Consider the following 18,609-nt stretch of genomic DNA (forward strand, 5'->3'; position numbering starts at 1 on the left):
GAAGAAAAAATGATAATAGGAGTAAATTATAAAGTTGCTTAAAATTGCATGCTCTATCTGAATCATGAAAGACAAAATTTGGGTTTAGTATCCCTTTAAGGAGTAGCAATATGCCAGGAATGAACAACAGCTCAGTGGCCCAGTGACCACCTGGAGGTAGCATCTTTTAGCCCAATTATGCTTTTCACTGAGGAGAACTTCCCTGTAGTATATTAGTCTGATTCTCCTCTTTTTAAATGTTCTCTCATAGACACAACAAAGAAATATTACTTTAATTCCATTCAATGAATCAAGTTTATGTCCAGTGTCTGAAAGAGATTATAGGTGAAAACAAGGAGAATGCAAGAAGAAATGTGCTTATTTAGGGGACTAAAAAGAAAAATTGCAGCAGTTAAATCTACAATAAAGTTATACATGCAAACTTGCTGACTCCACATTTAAGAAATGTAACCTAGAAAATCCTCAAATGAAAACATTTCCCAAAGCAGTGTTAAGCTAATGGTGTGTTATTTGCCTGGCATCCTCTAAAATATCTGAGAATGTGGAAAAATAAAGCCGGCTTTTAATTTCACCTGCACTTCACTAGCTATATCTTATAGAACTAAGGGATAAAAGGGGAGAACTCCACACACATTAGTTAAAGGGACACTAAACTCAATTTTTTTATTTTGTGATTCAGACAGAGCATGCAATTTTAAGCAACTTTCTAATTTACTCCTATTATCAAATTTTCTTCATTCTCTTGGTATCTTTATTTGAAATGCAAGAATGTAAGTTTAGATGCCGGCCCATTTTTGGTGAATAACCTGGGTTATTCTTGCTGATTGGTGGATAATAGTGCTGAACTAAAAAAAGCTTAGATGCCTTCTTTTTCAAATAAAGATAGCAAGTGAACGAAGTAAAATTTATAATAAGAGTAAATTAGAAAGTTGCTTAAAATTGCATGCTCTATCTGAATCACGAAAGAAAACATTTGGGTTCAGTGTCCCTTTAATGAAATGTTTTTCAGAAAAAAAATAACCTTTATTTAAAAAAAAAAAATGTAGCAGTACTTGATAAAGTATCTAGTGTATAAACTTTGTGTAGGACATCTGTTCGTTGTGGTTTTGTGGCATCTGGCATCTTCTAAATGCTGACATTTTAACTCCTCTTAAATAAAGGTTAAGTGATTTAATGAAAACGTTAGTCCCAGGTTTTGCCATTTTGGGTGTGTTGAATCACACTTTTTGTGTATTTTGCTACCTTTAGATCATTCGGAGGAACTTTCCTTTGACCATTTTCACATTTACATAATAAGTCTGAATACTACACTTACTAGACTATTTTTAATATATCAGTCTTGTCTCCTAATCAATTTTAAATCTCAAATAATTTTGTTAAAGGAACAGTTAAGTCCAAAATAAACTTTCATGATTCAAATAGGGCATGTAATTTTAAACAACTTTCCTTTATTTTTACTTTTATTATCAATTTTGCTTTGTTCTCTTGGTATTCTTAGTTGAAAGCTAAACCTAGGAGGGCTAATTTCTTAGCCCTTGAAGGCCACCTCTAATCTAAATGCATTTTGACAGTTTTACACCACTAGAGGACGTTAGTTCATGTGTTTCATATAGATAACATTGAGCTCATGCACTTAAATTTACAGAGTGAACACTGATTGGCTAAAATGCAAGTCTGTCAAAAAAAATGTGTATTATTATAACTCTGTTGGTTATGCAAAACTGGGGAATGGATAATTAAGGGATTATCTATCTTTTAAAACAACAACAATTCTGGTGTTGACTGTCCTGTTAAGTACATGTGTTAAAATGTGTTTTTAGATATAAAATGTTCTTTATAATAGAGGGGCAAACATTTTCCTTTTAGTAAGAAGAGTTTTAGCTTAAACTTCAGTGGTGTAAACTGGGATGTCCCTCTGGCGGCCCATGGGCCACATGCAGAACTCTGCGCTAGTCTTTGCAGGTGAGAGGATCCGTGACTTGCCTTTGCTGCAACATTACTGTGCACTATTGAGACAACCTAGACAACAGTGAATTGCAGGATAAGTGCTGGCAGTGCTGACATTATCCTGGAATATTTTTTATTATAACTTCACTTTGTTTTTTCCTATTAGTTATTCTTAAGGAAGAAGCCAGTCTTGTAGAACTTTTTAGTTATTTTTATTTTTTCTGATGCTTTTCTAAAAAGACACTGGGATAGTTTATTTTTCTTTATTTCTCAGACTCCAAAAGGGATTCTGACTCTAGATCATCAGGCAGTGGCAAATACTTCAGATGTTCTTCTGCCCCATCGGTCTCCTTTTGCTTGAGGGATGGGATGTAAGATCATACTATAAGTTTATTTAAGTCCTCACGCTTGATTTTATGATAGTGGTTAAAACCCTTAATTAACTTAAAAAAATGCTGGAATTACTTTATTTACCAATCTCATTTACCTCAGTTAGTGCTGTTTTACGTTATCTTCAGAACAGAATAGCCGAGACAGCTCTGGAGTTTTTCTTAGGCTGCTGATGTATAACATTTATATAGAGGATTTAAATCAGGTTTCCTGTCATGTGTCACATTCTGAAATAGATGGAGGCAATGCTCAAGGCATATTTAACTGATGCCTCTTTTGAATCCTTGACTGTCACTGCGAAGTTATAAATATCAAGTAGGAGACAGATTTTTATGATGCGGCCCTATAGTTTCAATGTCAAATCCAATATACGCAGTATATACAATCAGTATGACATACACAAGAATAAGTGTCTTGCAGCCAAGTCTTCAACAGTAAAACAGACCTGGTATGAGTCAATAAGTACAGTGTACTGGATACATATTACCTCCGACCCCCATTCCCGTCATCTGACGCATTTCACTGCAGCTTTATCAAAGGTGACTGGTATCCTGACTAAAAACGCCAGCTTTTAAAGGGACACTGAACCCACATTTTTTCTTTAGAATTAAATAGATTTGGGGGTGACAGAGTTAAGAAAGTAGCAGGTATGATTTATATTCTAGTATAATTAGTATATACCTAGTATATTAATTACAAAAATTCTTAGAAACAATACCTGTTGTGGAATCTGGATTAGAGCAACATACAACAACTAGTTAAACTAATTGTAAAAGAGAATACAATAAAGTTTAAGAGCAAACAGTTCCACAAATATCTTATAAATGTTAACTCTGCAGAGTTTGTAATTCTCAAAGTGTTAAAAAAGTTCCATATCATTCACACATTATACCTTTTATTAGAATAAACTAGGAACATACACGCATACAGTAGCAAAGGCTTAAATATTAAAAACACTTAAACTCTGTGGAATGCAGAAGAGGAAACGTTCGTGAAACGCGCGTCAGGGGTCCGACAGGAGCAGCTCTGTCTCTCTTGTTCGTCTTTTTAATTTGCTTACTCTTGTGGTTAATTATGGTTAATAAGAATTTAGAGTAATCATGTTCGCAGCCTCTAGTCCTTAATACTAACGGATTAAAATTAATTCAACCCTCGGATTGTAAGGGCTTAGCTTATTGTAATATTGACCTGACTGAGGACTGTTTGACATTATTAATAATACTCCTTATATCCAATTGTTATTCTGCATTCCACAGAGTTTAAGTGTTTTTAATATTCAAACCTTTGCTACTGTATGTGTGTATGTTCTTAGTTGATTCTAATAAAAGGTATAATGTGTGAATGATATGGAACTTTAACACTTTGAGAATTACAAACTCTGCAGAGTTAACATTTATAAGATATTTGTGGAACTGTTTGCTCTTAAACTTTATTGTATTCTCTTTTACAATTAGTTTAACTAGTTGTTCCACATTTTTTCCTATTGTGATTCAGATAGAGCATGCAATTTTAAGCAACTTTCTAATTTACTCCAATTATCAAATTCTTTTCATTCTATTGGTATTTTTATTTGAAATGCAAGAATGTAAGTTTAGATGCCGGCCCATTTTTGGTGAACACACTGTTGTTCTTGCTGATTGGTGGGTAAATTCACCTACCAATAAACAAGTGCTTTTCATGGTTCTGAACCAAATAAATAGCTTAGATGCCTTATTTTTCAAATAAAGAAAGCAAGAGAACGAAGAAAAATTGATAATAGGAGTAAATTAGAAAGTTGTTTAAAATTGCATTCTCTATCTGATCTATCACGAAAGAAAAAAATTGGGTTCAGTGTCCCTTTAAATATCCCTCCGATCACGTGACTGCAGGTTTTGAAACCGGAAGTTACATATTCAGGCATTTTTGAGCCATAAAGAAAAATCGGCAATACAGGCTAAGATGTTACTAGGCAGAATATCTGACATATCAATATGAGTACAAAGTTACCATGTAACAATATTCCTTTGTATAAGTATCCTTTACATTTAATCTCTAGATACAACTAATGTCTACAAAGATTGTGCTCATAGTTTTTTTTCCTCCATAATAGTAAATGCCGAATGTTATCTATTTAGGCAACTACAATTAATGAAATAAAAAAATACTTATTCTTGAGTATGTCATTCTGATTGTATATACTGCATATATTGCATTCAACATTGAAACTATACGGCCGCATAATAAATATCTGTCTCCTACTTGATATTTATTTCTCTTCTTAGGTTCATAAAGCCTTATGGCTTAAGAGAAGTTAATCTAATAATGAGTGCAAGCATATAGTCCTTTTTCCTTCTAAATAATACTAAAGACACTGGATCTGTTTCAAGGGTCAATAAATTCAAAATTAAACTTTTATGATTCGGGCAGAGTGTGATATTTTAAACAACTTTCCAATTTACTTCTATTATCTAATTTTCATTATTTTCCTGGTAACCCTATGTTAAAAAATACCTAGGTAGGCTTAAGAGCAGCAGTGCACTACTGGCAGCTAGCTGCTGATTGTTTTTTGCACAAATATGCTTTCTGTCATTGGCTCACATGTGTTCAGCTAGCTCACAGTAGTCCATTGCTGCTCTTTAAACAAAGGATACCAAAAGAATGATGCAAAGTAAAGTAGAAAATTGTTTAAAATAGTATGCTCTATCTGAATCATGAAAGGAAAAAAATTGGTTTGTGTCACTTTAAATTTCTTTTATAATATGTGTTTTCCATCTTAATATGAGGAGAGTCCATGGCTTCATTCCTGGGAAATACTGAACCTGGCCACCACAGCCAAAGGCTTAATTACCTCCCCCACATCCCCCAGTAATTCTTTTGCCTTTCGTCACAGGAACCGGCAGCGGCTGTTGCTGCGGTTTCTGGAGCGGCGACCTACTGATTCGACTCCTTATCTGAATTGATAGAGGTGAAATGTCCCCTCGACGTGGTCCAGGAAAGAATTAGGGCCTTAAGGGGAGCTAATTCTTTTATTTGTGATGCAAATATGCAGATTATTCGCCTGAATGCCAAGACCCCAGGTTTTTCTGTGCTAGCACTCTGGCTGAAGTCTTGGTCTGCGGACATGACTTCGAAGTCTAGACCTCTTTCCCTTACGTTTAAGGGTAAAAGTCTCATTGGTCCAGGCTTGGACTCAATCATATCCACGGTTGTTGGAGGCAAGGGTGCCTTTTTACCGCAGGATAAGAAGAACAAACCTAAGGGACAAGGTCCTAATTTTCGCTCCTTTCGTTTGGACAAATCCCCTCTACAAAGCCTGAGCAGTCCAAGGGAACTTGGAAACCTCCTCAGTCCTGGAATAAATCCAAGCAGAACAAGAAGCCCGCTGAGTCGAAGTCGGCATGAAGGGGCGGCCCCGATCCGGCCTTGGATCTGGTCGGGGCAGACTATCTCTATTTTCGGAAGCCTGGTTTTGAGACGTGCAAGACCCGTGGGTACTGGAGGTCATTTCTCAGGGATACAGGATAGGTTTTAAGTTTCATCCTCCCAGGGGCAGATTCCTCTTATCAAACCTGTCTTCAAGACCAGAAAAGAGAGAAGCTTTTCTAGGGTGTGTGAGGGATCTCTCCTCCCTGGGGGTTATTGTACCAGTACCTCCAGCAGAGAGAGGTCTGAGTTACTACTCAAACCTCTATGTGGTACCAAAGAAGGAGGGTACTTTTCGTCTGATTCTGAAGTGCTTAAACAAATTCCTGGCTGTCCTGTTGTTCAAGATGGAGACAATAAGGTCCATTCTTCCCTTAGTCCAGGAAGGACAATTCATGACAACGATAGACCTGAAGGATGCCTCCCTCCACGTCCCTATACACAAGTAACACTTCAAGTTCCTAGACCAGCACTTCCAGTTTATTGCACTTCCATTTGGTCTAGCTACTGCTCCAAGAGTTTTTACAAAGGTTCTAGGGGCTCTGCTTGAAGTGGCCAGAACCAGAGGGATTGCAGTGGTGCCTTACTTAAACAATATTTTGGTTCAAGCACCATCCTGTCATCCGGCAGAGGACGATTCGGAAACACTTCTTTCTCTTTTTCGATCTCATGGATGGAAGATAAACTTAGAAAAGTGTTCTCTTATTCCCAGTACCAGGGTTGGAGTTCCTGGGTACGATAATGGACTCCATATCCATGAGGATATTTCTTACAGACCAGAGACGTTCCAAGCTAACATCCGATTGTCTTGCCCTCCAGACCTCCTTCAGGCCATCTGTGGCTCGGTGAATGGAGGTAATTGGGCTCATGATGTCCTGCATGGACATCATCCCCTTTGCCAGATTCCATCTCAGACCTTTTCAGCTGTTCATGCTGAGACAGTGGAACAGCAATCATTCAGATCTGTCTCAACAGATTTCTCTGGACAACTGGTCGAGAGAATCGCTCTCCTGGTGGCTCTGTCCAGATCACTTGTCCCAAGGGACATCCTTCTTGAGACCATCCTGGGAGATTGTTACTACGGACGTGAGGCTCACAGGATGGGAAGCTGTTTGGAGTGCCAGGAAGGCACAGGGCCTGTGGATTCAAGAGAAATCCCTTCTCCCGATCAACATCTTGGAGCTTCGAGCGATCTTCAATGCTCTGGAGGTTTGGCCCCTTCTGGGTTCGGCCCAGGGTATCAGATTACAATCGGACAACATAACCTCTGTGACTTACATCAACCATCAAAGGGAAACAAGGTGCTCCCTAGCAATGAGGGAAGTATCTTGGATTCTGGAATGTGCGGAGGCCCACAACTGCTCGCTGTCAGCGATCCACATTCTGGGTGTGGACAACTGGGAAGCGGATTTCCTCAGCAGACAATCCTTTCATCCGGGGGAATGGTCTCTCCATCTTGAGGTGTTTGCGGAGATTTCCAACAGATGGGGGACGCTGGAGATAGATCTCATGGCGTCCCAGCTCAATTCCAAGCTACCCAGATATGGGTTGTGGTCCAGGGATCCTCAGACAGAGCTAATAGATGCATTAGCAGTGCCTTGGAGGTTCAGTCTGATCTACATTTTCACGCCATTACCACTTCTACCTCATGTGGCATCAAGCAGGAGCGAGCATTAGTGATTCTAATTGCTCCACCGTGGCCTCGGAGGATGTGGTTCGCTGATCTGGTGGGGATGTCCTCATCTCCTCCATGCAGGGATCTGCTGGAACAAGGTCCTTTTGTTCATCAAAATCTAGATTCTCTGAGGCTGACTGCGTGGAAAATGAAAGCTTAGTCCTAGCCAAGAGAGGGTTTTCTGAGAGAGTTATTGGTACTCTCATTCAAGCTCGTAAGCCGGTTACTGGTCGCATCTATTATAAGGTGTGGAGGACCTACTTATTCTGCTGTGAAGAGCGTGATTTTCCCTGGCATAAGGTCAGGGTTTCCAGGATTCTTTCCTTTCTCCAGGATGGTCTGGAGAAGGGCCTTTCGGCTAGCTCCCTTACGGGACAGATCTCGGCCCTATGTTTTGCTGCACAAGAGGCTCGCTGAGCTTTTGGACGTCAAGTCTTCAGGCTCTGACTAGAATCAGGCCTGTGTTTCGGTCTAGCGCTCCTCCTTGTAGTTTAAATCTTGTTCTTAAGGTTCTGCAGAGGGCTCCGTTTGAGTCTATGCACGGCCTTGATATTATATTGCTATCTTGGAAGGTTCTCTTTTTACTGGCTATTGCTTTGGCACGCAGAGTATCTGAGATAGCTGCCTTGCAATGTGAGCCACCTTACCTAGTATTCCATACTGATAAGGCTGTTCTTCGTACTGGGTTAGGTTTTCTTCCTAAGGTTGTTTCAGATCGCAACATCAATCAGGAGATTTTTGTTCCTTCCTTGTGTCCTAACACTTCATCTTCGAAGGAGCGGTTAATTCATAATTTGAATGTGGTACGGGCCTTGAAGTTCTATCTTCAAGCTACTAAGGAGTTCAGGCAGACTTCTTCTTTGTTTGTTGTCTATTCTGGGAAGCGTAAGGGGCAGAAAGCCTCGTCCACTTCCTTATATGTTTGGTTTAGGCGTATTATTCGTTTAGCATATGAAACTGTGGGACATAAGCCTCCTCAGAGGATAAGGTCTCATTCAACCAGATCAGTGGCTTTCTCTTAGGCCTTCAAGAATGAGGCCTCTATGGAGCAGATTTGTAAGGCGGCTACCTGGTCCTCCTTAAATAGCTTTTCTCCAACATTGGTGTGTCCGGTCCACGGCGTCATCCTTACTTGTGGGAATATCTCTTCCCCAACAGGAAATGGCAAAGAGTCCCAGCAAAAGCTGTCCATATAGTCCCTCCTAGGCTCCGCCCACCCCAGTCATTCTCTTTGCCGTTGCACAGGCAACATCTCCACGGAGATGGTTAAGAGTATGTGGTGTTTAGTTGTAGTTCTTTATTCTACTATCAAGAGTTTGTTATTTTAAAATAGTGCTGGTATGTACTATTTACTCTGAAACAGAAAAAGATGAAGAGTTCTGTTTGTGAGAGGAAGATGATTTTAGCAGCAGTAACTAAAATCGTTTGCTGTTTCCACATAGGACTGTTGAGATGAAGTAACTTCAGTTGGGGGAAACAGTTAGCAGACTTTTCTGCTTAAGGTATGACTAGCCATATTTCTAACAAGACTGTGTAATGCTGGAAGGCTGTCATTTCCCCTTATGGGGACCGGTAAGCCATTTTCTTAGTCTCAAACAGAATAAAGGGCTTTATATGGGCTGTAAAACTGGTAGACACTTTTATGGGCAAAATCGATTGCTTTATTTGAGCATTTTATACATGTTTATGCTTGAAATTCACACTTATAAGCTTGGGGAACGTTTTTTAACGTCAGGCACTGAGTTAGACACCTTTCCAGTCAGGAAGGGCCTTCCCAGTTGTAGGCTGAGCCTTATTTTCGCGCCATTACTGCGCAGTTACTTTTGAGAGCAAGACATGCAGATGCATGTGTGTGGATCTGAAAGTAGTTGGAAAGGTTCCTAGAAGGCTTCATTTGGTATCATATTCCCCCCTGGGTTTGGTAAAGTCGCAGCAAAGGCTGGGACTGTAGAGGGGTTAAAACTGTAACCGCCTCCGGTTTCGTTATTTTAAGGGTTAAAGCTCTGAAATTTGGTGTGCAATACTTTTAATGCTTTAAGACACTGTGGTGAAAATTTGGTAAATTTTGAACAATTCCTTCATATTTTTTCACATATTCAGTAATAAAGTGTGCACTGTTTAAAATTTAAAGAGACAGTAACGGTTTTGTTTTAAAACGGTTTTTGTGCTTTATAGACAAGTTTAAGCCTGTTAAACATGTCTGTACCTTCAGATAAGCTATGTTCTATATGTATGAAAGTCAATGTGTCTCCCCCTTCAAAATTGTGTGATAATTGTGCCATAGCGTCCAAATAAAGTAAGGACAGTGATGCCACAGATAGTAAAATTGCCCAAGATGTTTCATCAGATGAAGGGAGTAGACATAGTTCTACATCATCTCCTTCTGTGTCTACGCCAGTTTTGCCCACGCAGGAGGCCCCTAGTACTTCTAGCGCGCCAATGCTTATTACTATGCAACAATTGACGGCAGTAATGGATAACTCCATAGCAAATATTTTATCCAAAATGCCTACATATCAGAGAAAGCGCGGCATACCTTTTGTCCCCCCTCCTATATTTAAGAAATTATTTCCTATGGTCGACCCCAGAAAGGACTTATGACAGACAGTCCCTAAGGTCGAGGGGGCAGTTTCTACTCTAAACAAGCGCACTACTATTCCTATCGAGGATAATTGTGCTTTCAAAGATCCTATGGATAAAAAATTGGAGTGTTTGCTTAAAAAGATTTTTGTACAGCAAGGTTACCTTCTGCAACCCATTTTGTGCATTGTTCCTGTCACTACAGCAGCGTGGTTCTGGTTCGAGGAACTAGAAAAGTCGCTCAGTAGAGAGACTCCGTATGAGGAGGTTATGGACAGAGTTCACGCACTTAAGTTGGCTAATTCTTTTATTTTAGATGCCGCTTTGCAATTAGCTAGATTAGCGGCGAAAAATTCAGGGTTTGCTATTGTGGCGCACAGAGCGCTTTGGCTAAAGTCTTGGTCAGCGGATGTATCTTCCAAGACAAAATTGCTTAATATCCCCTTCAAGGGTAAAACTCTCTTTGGGCCAGAATTGAAAGAGATTATCTCAGACATAACTGGGGGAAAGGGCCACGCCCTCCCACAAGATAGGCCTTTCAAAGCCAAGAATAAGTCTAATTTTCGTTCCTTTCGCAATTTCAGGAATGGACCGGCCTCTAATTCAGCATCCTCTAAACAAGAGGGTAATGCTTCCCAAACCAAACCAGCCTGGAAACCGATGCAAGGCTGGAACAAGGGTAAGCAGGCCAAGAAGCCTGCTGCTGCTAACAAAACAGCATGAAGGAGTAGCCCCCGATCCGGGACCGGATCTAGTAGGGGGCAGACTCTCTCTCTTCGCTCAGGCTTGGGCAAGAGATGTTAAGGATCCCTGGGCACTAGAAATAGTCTCCCAGGCTTATCTTCTGAGATTCAAGGAACTACCCCCAAGGTTGAAGGTTCCACATGTCTCACTTATCCTCAAACCAAATAAAGAGACAGGCATTTTTACATTGTGTAGAAGACCTGTTAAAAATGGGAGTGATACACCCAGTTCCAACGGCGGAACAGGGAATGGGATTTTACTCAAATCTGTTTGTAGTTCCCAAAAAAGAGGGAACTTTCAGACCAATTCTGGATATAAAGATCCTAGACAAATTTCTCAGGGTTCCATCGTTCAAAATGGAGACCATTCGAACGATTCTACCTACAATCCAGGAAGGTCAATTTATGACTACCGTGGATCTCAAGGATGCGTATCTACATATTCCTATCCACAAGGATCATCATCAGTTCCTAAGGTTCGCCTTTCTGGACAAACATTACCAGTTTGTGGCCCTCCCATTCGGGTTAGCCACTGCTCCAAGGATTTTCACAAAGGTACTCGGGTCCCTTCTAGCGGTTCTAAGACCAAGGGGCATTGCAGTAAGTTCCTTACTTGGACAACATTCTGATACAAGCGTCGTCTCTCTCAAAGGCAAAGGCTCACACGGACATCGTTCTGGCCTTTCTCAGATCTCACGGATGGAAGGTGAACATAGAAAAAAGTTCCCTGTCTCCGTCGACAAGAGTTCCTTTCTTGGGGACAATAATAGATTCTTTAGAAATGAGGATTTTCCTGACAGAAGTCAGAAAGTCAAAACTTCTAAACGCTTGTCAAGTTCTTCCTTCTATTCCACGTCCTTCCGTAGCTCAGTGCATGGAAGTAGTAGGGTTGATGGTTGCAGCAATGGACATAGTTCATAATTCATCTAAGACCATTACAACTGTGCATGCTGAAACAGTGGAATGGGGACTATACAGACTTGTCTCCAGTGATTCAAGTAGATCAGAAGACCAGAGACTCACTCCGTTGGTGGCTAACCCTGGACCACCTGTCCCAGGGAATGAGCTTCCGCAGACCAGAGTGGGTCATCGTCACGACCGACGCCAGTCTAGCAGGCTGGGGCGCAGTCTGGGAATCCCTGAAAGCTCAGGGATTTTGGTCTCGGGAAGAGTCTCTTCTCCCGATAAACATTCTGGAACTGAGAGCGATATTCAATGCTCTCAGGGCTTGGCCTCAACTAGCAAAGGCCAGATTTATCAGATTCCAATCAGACAACATGACGACTGTTGCTTATATCAATCATCAGGGGGGGAACAAGGGGTTCCCTGGCGATGAGAGAAGTGACCAAAATAATAGAATGGGCGGAGGATCACTCCTGCCACCTATCTGCGATCCACATCCCAGGAGTGGAAAACTGGGAGGCGGATTATCTGAGTCGTCAGACATTCCATCCGGGGGAGTGGGAACTTCACCCGGAGATCTTTGCCCAATTAACTCAATTATGGGGCATTCCAGACATGGATCTGATGGCGTCTCATCAGAACTTCAAGGTTCCTTGCTACGGGTCCAGATCCAGGGATCCCAAGGCGACTCTAGTGGATGCAATAGTAGCGCCTTGGACCTTCAACCTAGCTTATGTGTTTCCACCGTTTCCTCTCATTCCCAGGCTGGTAGCCAGGATCAAGCAGGAGAGGGCCTCGGTGATCTTGATAGCTCCCGCGTGGCCACGCAGGACTTGGTATGCAGACCTGGTGAATATGTCATCGGTTCCACCATGGAAGCTACCTTTGAGACAGGACCTTCTTGTACAGGGTCCATTTGAACATCCAAATCTGGTCTCCCTCCAGCTGACGGCTTGGAAATTGAACGCTTGATTCTATCAAAGCGTGGGTTTTCAGATTCTGTGATAGATACTCTGGTTCAAGCCAGAAAACCGGTAACTAGAAAAATTTACCATAAAATATGGAAAAGATATATCTGCTGGTGTGAATCCAATGGATTCCTATGGAATAAGATCAAAATTCCTAAGATCCTTTCCGTTCTACAAGAAGGTTTGGATAAAGGATTGTCAGCGAGTTCTCTAAAGGGACAGATTTCTGCGTTATCTGTCTTACTACACAAACGACTGGCAGCTGTGCCAGATGTTCAAACATTTGTTCAGGCTCTGGTTAGGATCAAACCTGTTTACAGACCTTTGACTCCTCCCTGGAGTTTAAATCTAGTTCTTTCAGTTCTCCAAGGGGTTCCGTTTGAACCTTTACATTCCATAGATATTAAGTTGTTATCTTGGAAAGTTTTGTTTTTGGTTGCTATTTCTTCTACTAGAAGAGTTTCTGAGTTATCTGCTTTGCAGTGCTCTCCGCCCTATCTGGTGTTCCATTCAGATAAGGTTGTTTTGCGTACTAAGCCTCGTTTTCTTCCAAAGGTTGTTTCCAACAAAAATATTAACCAGGAGATAGTTGTACCTTCTTTGTGTCCGAATCCAGTTTCAAAGAAGGAACGTTTGTTACACAATTTAGACGTAGTCCGTGCTCTAAAATTCTATTTAGAAGCTACAAAAGAGTTCAGACAAACATCTTCTCTGTTTGTCGTCTATTCTGGTAAAAGGAGAGGTCAAAAAGCGACTTCTACCTCTCTCTCCTTTTGGCTTAAAAGCATCATCCGATTGGCTTACGAGACTGCCGGACGGCAGCCTCCTGAAAGAATCACAGCTCACTCTACTAGGGCTGTGGCTTCCACATGGGCCTTCAAGAACGAGGCTTCTGTTGATCAGATATGTAAGGCAGCGACTTTGTCTTCACTGCACACTTTTGCCAAATTTTACAAATTTGATACTTTTGCTTCTTCGGAGGCTATTTTTGGGAGAAAGGTTTTGCAAGCCGTGGTGCCTTCTGTTTAGGTAACCTGATTTGCTCCCTCCCTTCATCCGTGTCCTAAAGCTTTGGTATTGGTTCCCACAAGTAAGGATGATGCCGTGGACCGGACACACCAATGTTGTAGAAAACAGAATTTATGCTTACCTGATAAATTACTTTCTCCAACGGTGTGTCCGGTCCACGGCCCGCCCTGGTTTTTTAATCAGGTTTGATGAATTATTTTCTCTAACTACAGTCACCACGGCACCCTATAGTTTCTCCTGTTTTTTCCTCCTGTCCGTCGGTTGAATGACTGGGGTGGGCGGAGCCTAGGAGGGACTATATGGACAGCTTTTGCTGGGACTCTTTGCCATTTCCTGTTGGGGAAGAGATATTCCCACAAGTAAGGATGACGCCGTGGACCGGACACACCGTTGGAGAAAGTAATTTATCAGGTAAGCATAAATTCTGTTTTCAAAATTTTACAAATTTGACGTTTTTGCTTCGGCTGAAGCATCTTTTGGGAGAAAGGTTTTGCAGGCTGTGGTGCGCTCAGTCCTCTCTGGATTCTAGTTCTCTTGGCTTGATGACATGGAGAAAATACTTTGAACTATTTTTTCAGTTATTGAGTTTCTTATACAGGCTTTAAAGTCTTTGACTAGGAGAATTGTTTTTTTAAAGGTTTGGAAGGCCTTTATTTTTTGGTGTTCGAATCAAGTTTTTTTTTGCCATTCTCTTTGAATTCCAAGATTTCTTGCTTTTTTACAGGATGGTTTGGATAATGGTGTATCTGCCAGTTCCTTTAAAGACTCAATTTTCTGTCTTTTTTAGTTATGTTCTTTCTGTAAGACAATTTATCTTTCTGACATCCATGGTTTAGTCCTAGCTTGGCCTAGGATTAAAGTGCATGTAAAGTGAAGACTATTGCTCTTCGTCATATTATGCATCTACTAAAATAAATAGGACTTTAATTCATGATTTTTTTTATATTGCATCCTAATTCACAAAATTAATCTATTTACCAAATATTATTAGCCGTGATTCCTCCGCCCACCATTTTGTCCCTCAATCCATAAGTGATTGACATTGCAGTCTTCTAATCCTTTTCTGCAATGTCATGCGATGCTTCTGAGCATGCGTTTTCAACTCCAAGAGCTATTCGGAGCCAAAGCGCGTCCACGACACACGCATGCTCTACACGGACAATCACTAATTTTCAAATTGAGTACTCCACGCTTCTAAGATACGTAATAGAGCGGGCAGGATCGCTCTTTACGTCAGGGACTAGAAAACGAGGAAGTAGAGGATGGAAGGAGCTGCTCGCAAAAACTGAGCTAAGTTCTAATATAAAATATTATATAAACAAAAACATTTATACAAAAAAAATGGCGTTTTAACTAAGAGGTGTTTGTGAATTAGTAGTGAATACCAACTATCAGAAAATTTACAGTCACTTTAAGCCTGTTATTATTAAAAACAATTTTTATTTGGAACCTTTATTTGGTCTTGAGGATTTTGCAAGTTCTTTCTTTTGTGCGTATGCATCAGGTGGATATTAAACTTCTTTTTGGAAGTTTTGTTTCGTTTAGCTATTTCATCTTTTTCAATAGTTTTCTACTCTTAATTGTGTTCCTTCTTATTTTATTTAGGATAAGGGTATGTTTTTTATCTATATAAGTTGGGACATTGTAGTTCCTTCTTTATTATTTAGTATGGTCTCTTTATGTTTTGGATTCTGTTAGAGCTTTGTAGTCTGATACTACTTAGGTTTTCAGGTAAACTTTTAGTTTGTTTGTTCCTTTTGCTGGTTCTAGGAAGTCCAGAGAATGTCTGCTGTTTCTTTGGCTTCTTGGATGAAGCTTTTGATTCATATAGTTTTCTTGGAGGCAGATCAGCCTCCACCTAGATGTGTTTCTGCTCATTTTTTAAGACCAGTTGCTGCTACTTGTGTTTTCAGAATGTTTTATCAGTGGACCAATATTTCTTAGTCAGCTATTTGGTCTTCTTTGCATATTTTTTTCTATCATTTTAATGTTTTTGCTTCTTCTGATGCAGCCTTTGGTAGGGTGTCCTTCAGGCAGTTGTCTCAGGTTGATTTATTTTTATTTACTTTTCTATAAGTTCTATTAGTGTTGTGGATTTAGTTTCTCAGTGAAAAAAGATGTTTCTTAGATCTCACTCTTTTCTGTTATTACTTGTGGACTCCACAGCTTGGGTATTAGTTCCCAGGAGTAATGGATTGTGGACATTCACCACCTGTATCAAATGAAAACATAATTTATGATTATCTAATAAAGTACATCCTAGAAGACAAAAAGGAGAGGCGCTCTTGGTGCAGATAATCCTAGACCATATAATGTCAACAATGGTGGTAAGTAAATCGGTACTCACAAGTGTAATTGCACATACAGTGCAATAATAGGCGAGCCGAAGCTTCAGAGCCGCTCGGCTGACTATCTCTTGGCTGATCCTGCTGTGCTTAGGAACCAAAGTCACTCTAGCCGTTCGGTTAACAAGTATACACGTCCTGAAATACAAAAGGAGGAGGCGCCCATGGTGCAGAGAAACCTGGACACTGTAATACCAAAAACAATAGACAATGGACCTATACTCACAAGAGAAGTTGCACAACCAGTGCAATATCAGACAAGCCGAAGCTTCATAGCCATTCGGCTGACTCCCTGCTGGCACATCAGCTGTTCCCAAGAGCCAAAAGAGCTTCCAAGACAGATCCGCTTATACAGGGGCCGGACTCTGTTAAATTATCTTAAGTGTAACTCGTCTGCAACAATAGTCCGGTGGTTATATATTCCTAATGTAATATTAGTTGGAAATAAATGTTCCAGGGCAAGGTAGAACAAATAAAAGATGACTTTTATTAAAAACAATAAAAAGTTGCTTTGCAACGCGTTTCTCGGCTGCAATGCTGTTTCATCAGGCTACATAATTTTGTGAACTACCTTGCTACCTTTTAAAAACAAATTGGACCAATCCAAAGCTGTATAGCTTACACAGCTTGGGATTGGTCCAATTTGTTTTTAAAAGCTAGCAAGGTAGCCTGATGAAACGGCATTGCAGCCGAGAAATGCGTTGCAAAGCAACTTTTTATTGTTTTTAATAAGTCATCTTTTATTTGTTCTACCTTGCCCTGGAACATTTATTTCCAACTCATATTACATTAGGAATATTTAACCACCGGACTATTGTTGCCACTTGTTGCCGACGAGTTACACTTAAGATAATTTAACAGAGTCCGGCCCCTGTGTAAGCGGATCTGTCTTGGAAGCTCTTTCGGCTCTTGGGAACAGCTGATGTGCCAGCGGGGAGTCAGCCGAACGGCTCTGAAGCTTCGGCTTGTCTGATATTGCACTGGTTGTGCAACTTCTCTTGTGAGTATAGGTCCATTGTCTATTGTTTTGGTCTTACAGTGTCCAGGTTTCTCTGCACCAAGGGCGCCTCCTCCTTTTGTATTTCAGAACGTGTATACTTGTTAACCAAGCGGCTCGAGTGACTTTGGTTCCTAAGCACAGCAGGATCAGCCAAGAGAGAGTCAGCCGAGCGGCTCTGAATCTTCGGCCCGCCTATTATTGCACTCTATGTGCAATTACACTTGTGAGTACCGATTTACTTACCAGCATTGTTGAAATTATATGGTCTAGGATTATCTGCACCAAGAGCGCCTCTTCTTCTAGGACGTGCTTCAGTGTATTTCCGATTTTGTGGAGAGAGCAGCCAATCCTTTTTGTTCTTTTTGATGTGTATACGCTAAGAAGTTTTTCCTTTTGGGCAGAACGTTCTGTTGATACCCATCGTATTAGAAAATGACTTTAATCAAGTATACTAAACCCTATTGTTGTTTTTTTATATGCCAACTACCAATTTTCTGTATGAGATATATTGTCACATAGACTTTATATATTTATATTTTTATATATAATTTTGTATATACATATCTTCCAATATACATCTGGCATTGTCCAGTTTATCACATACCATAGAGAGTAGCATACAATAGGCGCACCTCCTTCATTGGGCACACATTAACATTGTGTTTTGTGTGTGGCCCTATACACTGCTATATTATCTAATAAAGTAATTTCTTTCATGGTGGTGAGAGTCCATGAGACACCACACTGTTTTTTTTCTGGGTCGTTTTTTCCCCTGCTTCTATTTTGTTGTTTATTTCTTTTCCTTCGTCTTTCTGCTCAGCTACATGTTAGACTGGGGTACTGGTGAGGTGGGAGTTTTTTTTATACAGTTTTTGGGGTTTGGGAATCTTTGGCTCCTACTAGTGGTAGGGAATAATAGATTGTGGACTCTCACCACCTCAAAAAAACAAATTTATCAGGTATGCATAAAATTATGTTTATCTTTCATAAGGTGGTGATTGTCCATGAGCCATTACTCCTGGGAACTAAACCCCAAGCTGTGGAATCCACAAGTAATTGATTGTGACAAAAATATTTATGGCAAGACACTACTGCTACCTGAAAGACTTTCCTACAAAACACATGAAAGTGGTAGAATTTAGATAAAGTATGTTGCTGCCTTGCAAATTTATCCAATATAAGCCTCATTCTTGAAAATCCAAGAAGATGAAACTAATCAATAAAAATGGGCAATAATGCACTTTGGAAAAGACTATCCTGCTTCCAAGTAAACTTTGGTAATCAAGAGATTTAGTTAAACAGTTATAGATATGGATGTAGCCCACTGACCTTTACATGGACTAAAGGACAAACAAACTTGTAATTTGAAAGTAGAATTCTAATGCTTTCACAATATCTAAATTAAAGAGACATAACAAAAAAAATGTCTACAATGATTCAGAGCATACAACTTTAAACAACTTTCCAATGTACTTCTTTACCTATTTTGCTTTGTTGTCTTGGTATCTTTTATGGAAAAGCATACATAGTTAGGCTGGGAACTAGCTGCTGATTGGTTGCTGCTCATATATGCATCTTGTGATTGGCTTACTGATGTATTAAGCTAGTTCCCAGTACTGCTTTGCCT

At 40.2% G+C, this 18,609-nt stretch overlaps 1 protein-coding gene across 1 annotated transcript in view; it reads left to right on the plus strand.

Annotated features, from left to right (window-relative positions):
- Positions 1-18,609, plus strand: part of LOC128662804 (ubiquinol-cytochrome-c reductase complex assembly factor 1) — a 416,092-nt gene that overhangs the window by 82,797 nt on the left and 314,686 nt on the right. The window lies entirely within an intron of this gene.

This window comes from Bombina bombina, chromosome 1 (assembly GCF_027579735.1).
Source record: "Bombina bombina isolate aBomBom1 chromosome 1, aBomBom1.pri, whole genome shotgun sequence".
In the NCBI taxonomy this organism is placed as follows: domain Eukaryota; kingdom Metazoa; phylum Chordata; class Amphibia; order Anura; family Bombinatoridae; genus Bombina; species Bombina bombina.